This window comes from Gavialis gangeticus, unplaced genomic scaffold, assembly GCF_001723915.1.
Source record: "Gavialis gangeticus isolate Ggan-Ray unplaced genomic scaffold, GavGan_comp1, whole genome shotgun sequence".
Lineage (NCBI taxonomy): Eukaryota > Metazoa > Chordata > Crocodylia > Gavialidae > Gavialis > Gavialis gangeticus.
Window position 1 is genome coordinate 99,600,578 of NW_017729031.1, and position 10,871 is coordinate 99,611,448.

At 42.1% G+C, this 10,871-nt stretch overlaps 1 protein-coding gene across 11 annotated transcripts in view; it reads right to left on the bottom strand.

Annotated features, from left to right (window-relative positions):
• The window catches only part of MAP2 (microtubule associated protein 2), a 446,273-nt gene that overhangs the window by 422,836 nt on the left and 12,566 nt on the right, over nt 1-10,871 (bottom strand). The window lies entirely within an intron of this gene.

Sequence of the window (10,871 nt, forward strand, 5' to 3'; positions counted from 1 at the left end):
CCTCCCCAGGTGCATCACTTTGCACTTGTCAGTGTTGAATCCAATCCTATTCTCATCCGCCCACCCTTGTAACCTGTCTAGGTCCGATTGTAGCCTATTGCTCCCTTCTAACATGCCCACATCCCCCCACATCTTAGTGTCATCAGCAAATTTGAACAGGGTGCTTTTTACCCCCTCGTCCAAGTCGCTGATGAAGATGTTGGACAGTGCGGGCCCGAGGACCGAGCCCTGGGGGACCCCACTGCCCACATCCCTCCAGGTCGAACATGACCCATCCACCACCACTCTCTGGGTGTGGCCCTCCAGCCAGTCGGCGACCCAATTGACTGTGTGGGTGTCAACACCACAGTCCCCCAGTTTCTTAATGAGAACAGTCTTGCTCCTGACCCCAACGGAGTTAGTAGGAACTAGGGTCAGGCCCTTTATGAGATCTACTGCCTTTTAATTTTCAGCAATAATGAAGTATAAAGAGTAGAGTGAAAGAGTGAAGACAAATCATGAGACTGGTAGAAACAGATGGATGTGACAATAGATACTGCTACAATACAGGCACTCATTATCAGTCAGCTATTCAAATAACAAATGGCTTCAACTCTATTACTTTAAACTATCTGCTTAGCTAATGTACATTTTTTAAAATTTTGCTAATAGTGAAATAAAAGTAATAATCTGTTCCCATTTCCTCAAGCTGCTCCAAACTATTTCAAGAGGACAAATCCCTGTCAGAAACCACCACAGGATTACCATGATTTGTTTTTTAACCCAATGAAACATCTAAAGGCTGGAGTGTGCCTTTCATGCATTGCCTGGATAGGCCTTCAATGCAGCATCCCTCGGCACTAACAACAGCACCAATATTTTACCTTGTACACGCTTTGTCACCCTTTAGACTCTCAGTCTCTTAGCGGGGTACATTCACTTTAGGATATGCAGAGGAAGCAGTGCCTGCACAACATTAAGTGGGGGGTTATAAAAATGTATGCTGCAGTAGGTGGAGGAGGTGAAAGCATACTGGGTCAGCCCCTCACCCATACAAATACCAGGCGCAATCGAGCTCTAAAAATTATGCTGCCTTAGGTAGATTGTGAGCCCATTACTGTCACTGGGTGAGCGGTCACTCCCCTGAACAGGCCCACTGATTCACATCAGTGAGCGACTCAACAGAAATGCAAGGGGAAAAGAAATGGGGGGGAGAGAGACTCATTCTGGCCCATAGAGTCAGCAGATCTCAACTATCCAAAGATTTATCATCCAAGGGATCTCAGCCACACAAAAGCTCATGCTATACATCTCCGATTCAGTCTATAGGGTGCAAATCCATGCTGCCTTCATTAATCATTTAAAACCATCCTAAGCTAATCCTTTAGAGTCATGAATACACTAAGGGGAGGAAAAATAAGAGTAAAATATATTAAACTTATGTAAAACCCAATATAAAATGGATGGGGCTATCCCAGAAGCAGTCTAATTCCAGAATGATTATCCACAGCACAAATAAATATTGAGAGAAAAGCACATAATGCTAGTCACCCGGGGGGGGATATTGGTTCCACATTATTGCCATTGCTAGCAACTTACTTGTGTCCAGCCCACCTGCTGCTATCTTGAGCTGCTTTGTGTATCTAACTGAAGTGCACAAGGTCTTTTGTTGTATGCACAGAAAATACAGTGCTAGGCTAGCATAATAAACATCTTCAAGCCCCAGCATCTGAAGCAGCTCTAAAGCAGAATCCAGCTCAAACCTCTCACTTGGTCCTTTGTCCTCTAAAAATAACCTTGGTTTAATTGCAACTGGCTACAATTTTCTAATTCTTTATGACCCCAAACCTCTAAACCTATTACCCAGAGACAGCTACAGCAATCCTTAATGATGCTGTGGGTAAGATACAACATGCTAGTAGCCATCTGGTTGCCAGGTGCTTTCTGGCTTAGCTTTTCCTCACCCCACATCCCTCCCACTTCCATCATTCTAAAGGAGGCAATTTCCACATCAGGATACTGTGTTAAAGCCACAGCTAGCCTCCTTTTTCAAATGTCAGCAAGTAATCTGCTATGCAGAGCAGTTCAAGACTTACAATGGAGATTGTCAAAGTGATTTTTGTTGTAATACTTATCTCTGAAGAATCACTTCCCAGTGATCCCACCAAAGCAAGCCTTTCTATTTATTTTTGTTTGCTTATAGGACAGGAGATCAGGGGTGTGAATACTTAAATCTAACCTTATGCCACATCCTTCAGTCACAGTTCACAGTAATTGAAATGGTAACAGGGTAATTTATATATTATAGTTGATTAAAAATATATAAGGAGTTAGGTCATCAGCTGGTGTAAAGCGAGGACTTAAACGGAGCTACACCTGATTTCCTAAGCTGAGAAACTGATCCACTGTTTGTTTCCTAAAGATGCTGTCAATTTGCTTGGGTTTCTTTCCTTGACGAAGGTAACAAGCATTTAACACACAGGAGTCCTTCATTGCTGTACCTATGCTTAGACTACTAACTGGTGTTCTCTGGTGTGCCATACAGCTGCCCTGCTTTTATAACCCACACCAGCTGCTCAGCAGGGGAGCAGTTCATCAGTCCAAAGGGAGATCTTAGGAGAGAGTATCATAGGATTATCATTCTGTGGAGAGGGAGGTTAATTAATTATTTAGGGATAATAATGTGATTTAATGATGGACTTATTTACATAGGGTTTTTCAGAAAGTTGTGTTTTAAATTTAAAATTAGTGACTATAACCTGAAAAGCGGGGGGGGGGGGAACCAGAGGCTTAAATGCAACATGATTTAAATTAGCCTCAACCTACAGCATTTGGAAGTCAGCATTCTAATTTAAAAAACCTCTCTTTTGTAGGGGTTTTCAAATTCAAACATAAAATAGATCCAAGTGGAAATAAGCACAATATTCCTGAGAAACATTAAGAAGTGACCTAAGGCTTGGGACCTTTATACTTGTGGCTCCACTTGCTTGCTAGTTTGATTATTTGCACATGGTAAAGTTTATTTTAAATAAAGTTTCTTCTTGGAATTACTCCTGTTGAAAACCTTAAACATACTTCAAAGATCTGTTCAACTCTTTAGCAACAACATACATGGGGCATGGCTTATTTACTAACTTAGGAGAAGGGTGGCTCACTGCAAGTTATGTCCTGTCTGCAGCTAAATGCACTAGAGCAGAGGGGTCAAAATCACCTGGCACCACTGGCCAGATGACAGTTGCTGGGTGAGTCTGCAGATAGAATCAGGATCACACACCAGAGCCAGCGCACAGGGCCCCATGCCAGCCCCATGCAACATGTGTGGCCGGTCCAGGCCCACACGCAGCCAGCAGCATGTGCTGCCCTGGTTCCAGGGCTTGCACTGCATGTGGTATGCAGGCTGGACCCAGCATGGAGAGCACTGCACACAGCATAGAGTCCAGTGGGGTGCCATATGCTGCACCCACCTCCTGCCAGTATCCAGCGCCACATGCAGAGTGAGCCCCGTAGTGAGGCCAGTATGTGGTGCACATGGGACTGGACTGGCGACACACACTGTGCAGAGCAGTAAGGGCTAACCCAGGCCATGCATTGCTTGCAGCAGCCTGCTGAACCAACTCTGCATACTAGTCCTGGCATGGTGCAATCCAGTCTAGCCTGAAGCCAGCATGCAGCATGAGCTCCAGATCAACCCCCTGTGCTGTTTGCAGGGCCCTTGGCACGGAGTCCAACTCGTGCACCAGACTGGGAAGGTGTGGACAGAGATGATCCTGCCTCAAGCACGGGTTGGATTAGATGGCCTATGGAGGCCCCTTCTAGTCCTACTTTCTATGACTATCTGGCACATATGGTTGGTCCAAGACCCACAGGCCAGATCATGGGGCTTCACAGGCCGTATCCAGCCTGCAGACCATATATTTGACACCCTGCATTACAGCAAAGCAATATACACATACAATTGGAAAGACAACTGTGGTAGATGAAAACCCAAAAGAGATGAAGTTTATCTTGTGATTGGTTTAAAGAAAGGGAGACAGATGCTCCTTTATCTCAAGCAGTGCCCAGGAATCCTGGAGATGCAAATTCTACTCCCACTGTTGAGTCAACTCTGAAAATAAATATACTAGTTGATGATCAAACATACATGCTCACAGCCAGTTTTCAGATGAAAAGATATTCTGTGGGTAAGGCCTCCTCTACTGCCTTTCAATTGTATGCAGAGCGTACCTGCCCCTTGGAGGAAACTTGACTCTTCCCCAGAGCCAGAAAACTGAGAAAGCCACTGAGTTTGCTGGAGTAGATATAGGAACAGACTGTTTAAATTTGTAAATCTCAAAAGAAAGCATAGATAAGTAACTATATGCCATGTGCTTTGGTTTGTTACCTGTCAAGTACCAGGAGGGAAAGGATGACTGTGTAGAAGATTCTCTTGCCTTTTCCAGGAGTCTAACAAATCATTTATTATATCACACAGTACAGTAGGCAACATGGCTCTTGCTGATTTTGTAATAACCTATAATGTAGAAGAAATTTCACTCTCTCTGTAATGGGAGGCTCTATTTTACCTCTCATTCTATGAAAACACAGAGAGACATTAGAAACAAAATTATACAACCTTGAAAGAGGGCATTATTCTTGCTTAACTACAGAAACTTTAGAGCTGTAACTCACCAGAGAATGGTAATAAACTCTTTAGCATTCAGGTAGGTTTGCTACAATTGTACTTCTGTTAAACATGTAGTTAAGCGTATGAAGGTTGTAAAAACGTTGGGAAGTCACTGGCAAACCTCAAAAGGAATAAATTCTTTGCTTAATTCCAAGTATAAGACACTTGTACTGAAAATCCAAACTAAATCAAACAGTAACGGATTCCAACTCCAGAAGTCTATGCTAATGCCCTCTAAGTCTCATTGGAAGTGCAGCAAAAAAGGCTCATCATTCCCACCCTCTAAACTTGCTCGTAAGTCCACTCCATAATTCCTCATAATGGAATTTTCCCTGCCATGGCGTGGTTTCACCACAGGCTGGCTCTATCCTCTGGCCAAGATTCTTGACACTAAAAGTCCTTGCTCAATCTTAACCCTCAAATTTCTCACTTCCCTTCTTCACTGGTTTGCACAGAACTTATTCCAGCTCAGAGATGGAATTAACATCCCAAATGCAGCACACCAATCACATCTATTATCAGGGCAGTGATCTTGACTGGGTTAAAACCAATCTTCTGTTCTTCCTTCCTATGCCTTCTCTCCCCTCTAAGCAGCCAGGATCACAGAATACATGTAGAACTTATAATCTACAACTCTCCTGGCTGGCTAGGATTCAGTAGGAGCTGCAAAAGGGTATCGTTCTTGGAAAGTGCGAGGTAGGTTATTGTTTTTGTTGGCCAACTGTCTGAATTCACCCATAAATTCAGAGAAAGTACACAAAGCCCTGAAATGAAACACAGCCACATCAAAACCAATCAATGGTCCATCCGTCTGGTGTCTGTGGGCAATGTCAGATGCTTCACTCAGAAGAACAGCACATACCCCTTTGACCCTTAATGCAAATTCTGTAGTAATACATCATAAGAGAACAATTCTTCCTGCCCCAGCTGGTGATCACAATGTGCCCTTAAGCCTGAGGGCCTCTGCAAGGTTAGCACTGGTTACTGAAATTGAGGCTGTTGTTCTTATAAAGTAATCCCATCCTGCAGTAATCTTCTTTTAAAACTTAACATGCAATTTGACCCCATGGGGAGAACTGTTCCCCACCCCCCAGCCCAGATGGTTTCCCTTTTTATTAGTCTAAATCATTATAAAGCTAATTGGACAACTCCTACATCAAAACAATGATCCTGAAACTGAGATCCCCATCTGACTGATTTTGTGAACAAGCACAGGATGATAAAATACTACTGAATAAAGTGGCTGTCTGAGGCAAAACAAGTTAACTGGGGACACATCATGTAACAGATAGAAACTTAGCACTGGTCAACTAAATTCATTATTTTCAACCTCTTAAAAAGGAATCACTAATAATCACAAGCTCCTGATTTCAAACCCATATATATACTACTGAGCCCCAGGGCTAGGTAAATGGATAGAAAAGGAATTTAAATGCAAAATGCGTAACTCACCTCAGCACCTCTGAAACCAGTAACTATGGAAAACTGGTGGCAACAAAGATTCTGATGACTACCTACTGAGTATGGAATCAGGGTTAGCCCAAAGAAACACATATGTATTAAAAAAACCAAAAACACAACAACAACAGCACATGGACTCAATGGCAGGAAAAACATGGAAACTGTATTTCTTCTCCAAAAATACTGTACCTTTTGTACCAATAACCCAAATATAAAAAGGAAGAGAAATTTAGCTTTAAAGCTCCTTATTGGTCTATCATGAAATTGTTCTTCATAATTAATAGCAGAAACTGGCATTGCTGTTTCTACTGCTTGGGGTCAAATCACACCCTCAAAATACATTCTATAAAATACAGGCCAAAATGAGCCTGCAGATCCAGGGAAAGGCATGAAAACAAGGTTTAACAGCAGCGTCCAACCTCTAAAAATGGCAAGTATGCGATAGATTTATTTCCTCAGGAGTTTTTAAGGGGAGTAATTAGAAAAATATAGTAACATTTGGCTCTTTCCAGCACCTTTCATCTTTATTTCTCGATGGGTTTTATAGCCAAACAGTATCATTACAGGAAAAAAGAGTGAGGCACGAAGAGAAGATGAGACTTCATGGGCTCCTATATACATGCAGAGAGCCTGCTCCGACACTGGAAATCCAGCACGTCAGAGCAGACTCGATCTATCAAGTCTGCTGGAGCACAGAATTGATGCGCTCCAGCAGCCTTCCACGTCACGTGTATCAAGGTACCTGGGCTAAATAATGGCAGCGAGGCGCTTTGAAACAAAACACGTTCGATGAGCTTTAGTTCAAAGTGCCCTGCCACTTTTTTCAGCATGGGGATGCTGATACACATGACATGCGGGAGCTTTTAATTAGCATGGCTTGCTAATTAAAGCACCCAGCGCCATGTCCTGGAGCAGATGTAAAAATGCCCCATGTGCCCGTGGTCATGCAGCAGGCCAGAGCCGGGGCTGGGAATGGAATCCAACTCTCTCAAGTTCCAGTCCACTGCTCCACATACAAGGCCAGTGGTTCACAGCCTTATTAGACTGAAGGCACATCAGGCACTGGACACCCCTCATCAGATTTCAGGCACCCCTCAGAAAATGCAAGTTCTTAGTTTTCACTTTCTTTTTGACTACAGAAAATAGAGCAATTATTCTGGTGCTAAGAAATCAGGATGATTACAACAGGTGAAAATTGGTACTACCAATTTCTATTTGAAATCTCTGGGTTTATCTTGTGAATCATGTTTTTACACCTAACATTGTGTGGCACTATACTGCACTTTCAAAAAGATCTCAAGGCACTCCAGGGTGCCACAACACCTGGGCTGAGTCACTGCACTAGGCACTACTGCCTCCAATCCAGTGTTCTGTGTACCAGGAAACATCATGAGTCAAGCGTGGAACCAGGAATTAACTGCTCTGTATCATGTCAGCCCCTGTCAAACTCATGGAGATTGTACCACGAGAATACTCTACGTCGGGCATGTAGCATACCTCAGTCCCACAATCAAGGCTGCTCTGGCTTCCGCAGCATGTGAACTAACACTAACTGGGCCAGAAGGATGATTCTGCTGCTAGCCCACTTTGTATGTATCTCCACTCCCCATCCACTTTTATCAGGCCTTGTTCCCTTCTTATTTCAGAGTTATATGAGTGCAACTTCATTGATACTAGTGCTCCACTTTCATAGCACTGGTTGTAAGAGGAGGAATGAACCCATGAAGTTTTGCTGCTTCTGTAAGAACAACTCAATACTCCCTTCTAACCACAGTGGCCTTCTGTAACCATAACCCAGGCTCCCTCTATGGTTACCATAAGTTCACCCCCTTTCTCAACCCCAAAAAAGACAATTCCATAAAAAACTTTCATGTTTCACTTCACATCTGCAACTTTTAAAATAGAGGCATGAACTAGCATCTGCATTATTCCAAGGGGACTCAGCAATTTGAGAATTTGGTCTCATAATTTGCGGTTTTCACCGCAGCTGAAGACACCATTATTTTTAATCAGTACTTCAGAGTCTTGGCTAGTCTAGACTTTCCTCAAATATCTCATCCTTCCCATGACAGTGCTAGCAACCAGTTTTGGTGAGACATCCATTTCAACCCCTGTATTTGGACAGTTCGTTATCCAAAAAACAGTTATGTTCCAATTGTAGATAAAGGCAAGTCTAGTTAATGAAAGATTTTCCACTGACTCCCACAGGCTTTAGTTGTGGCCATTTCTTTCAGAAGATATGTTGTTTGACCACATGCTCATAGTTTTCATAACCTGAAGCAGATAAAGGGACCTTCAAAAAGACTGCACTTCATTTTCAAGCAAGAAATGGAAAGCACTATCACTACCATTTCCTGCTATCTTAGGTTGAACATTTGATGTTATGAGAATAAATAACTACTCACCTGAAAGAAAATCCAATTTTGAGTAAGTGTGGAGGGTGCAAGACAATGGTTTACATAGAAGGATTTATTGACCATCTAACTTGGCCAGTTGCTATGCAAAAATAAGTGCACATAATGAGGCAGACTCTCAGTGGGTTTAAATCATTGCCAGGTCATTGAAATCAATTTACACCCATTGTGAATCCCAAAATTCCACACAGAAACACAAGATTGTCCAAGCAACGGATAAGTCAATACCAAGCATGCAATACAGTACATGTGTGCGTTTCTAATATCCAAGTTCTTCACAAGTACTGATTAATTGAACTCTTTTGAAGTTTTACCAATCACCATTTATCACAGGTGGGGATGTCGGGGCAGAGAAGTTAACTGATCTGCCCAAAGACAAAAAAATAAAAAAAAGATGTCAGTACCAAAACCTGGATTAGAATTGAAATAACTCCAGCCTGCTGAAACTCCTAGAGATTATATATGAATTACTACATTTTATTACTGGTATGTGGTATGTTTCCAAAGGCACTTCCCAACAAATCACAATTTTTTCTTTTAAAAAGATTTTTAAAAATACTATTAAATCACATTCTAATTATTGACAGCACAGTAAACAACACTATCAATGTACAATTTTAAGCATTTATCTAAATGACTATTATAAGTACCATCTATAAATCACCACTGCTAATTTTGGCAAAGTATATGGAACATATAATTATAGATATTAATTTGTCATATTACAAAAACATCTTTTATTCTAACTCAAAGGCAAAAATTTATAATATCACTTTATCAGATAGAACTGGGTATTCTGAAATGCATGCATTCAATATTTTGGGAAGCCTTGGGGAAAAAACAACAGACTCTCTATAGCCCGGAAAGCTTAGCTCTGCAGAACACCATTCAATGAAAGCTCTTTATTTACTACACTACCATTTGGCTCTTCAGAATTGAATGTTATTAATTTTTGCGTGCTTAGATTTTTTTTTTTTTTTTGGAACTGCTCTCTTAGGGATTTCAGCCAACTTTCCCATTGGTGCTCTACAAAGTATGTATTTTTTGATCATCCTAAACAAACAAATCTATGGTTTCTTTCCTCTTGACTTATGAATTTCTCCCTCACTATCCTGAGGACAATTTTCTTCAAAGGACATTAATATTCCTGGAAAAAAAGAGAGATTAGAGTAAACTGAATACACAATAGCCAATTTTGTACTCTTGAAAGTGACTTCTTGGTACATTCATCAATGGTCCAGATCATTCATCTGCATTTGCTCATGAAAAAGACTGTATGCGCTTGATTCTCCTCTCATATACACACATCATTGTAAATCAGAAGAAGCTACAGTGATGTTAATGCTTAGTGTTAATGCAAGCAAGGATCAGATCCTCCACGTGAAGATCTCCCTTCACTCATGTAAAAGCCAGTGGCTGCATCACTTTATTTTGTTCTTTTCATATCAAGAGGAATGTTCTTCCTGTTTTTTACTACATTCTTCATACTGCTGCAAAAGACACATACCTACCGACACACATTTTTCTGTGGTATTCCCATCACGTGCCTATTGAGTTGAAATTGTGGGAGGCTGCAGAAGACTGGGAGGCCTCACGCTCTTCATAAAGATAGTTCTGGTCTCTGATGAGTCCCTCATACTCTGTGGCTTTGGGGAACTGAACCTCTTGCCCATTCCAATGGGGGGCAAATCCTGTATCCTTTCCACTCTGCTAGCAATTTACTGCGACTCACCTTTTGGCCAATCTCATAGGGTTTTTTTTTTCTGCAGGAGAATGTGACCCAGTGCTAAATATACAATGAAGTAAAAGCTAGGCTTGTCTTGAATATATTCTACAGCATGCCTGAAGGCAAGTATGCAAATGCTTAACTCTTGGAGAATACAGATATTCTGCAAATGTGAGTGCTCAGTTCCCACACTGACACAGCAACAAGAAAAAGCAGTCTAGGCCAGTGGTTCTCAACCTTTGGTATCTTACATACCCTTGCCGATTCGTGCGGCACAAATGAAACTGGAAGTCCCACCGTGGCACTTCCAGTTTCACTGCCACGAGCCGAGTCCCACTTTTTCTGGGGCAAAGCAGCGTGTGCAGGGCCTTCCTCCCTATCCCCTGGCACACTGACATTGGGGAGTGAAAGCCCCGGTGCACTGGACATGGTAGGAGGGGCAGCAACTGGAACTTCCAGCTGGAGCAAGCAAAGACCAAAATGCAGCACCTGCATAACCCCTGTCTGAGTCTTGCATACCCAGGGGTACGTGTACCATGGGTTGAGAAACACTGGACTCTAGGCCACCTGTAAAATGTATGCCAAACCCCAGTGCAAACTCCATTATGGTATAAGTGGAAGAAAAAAG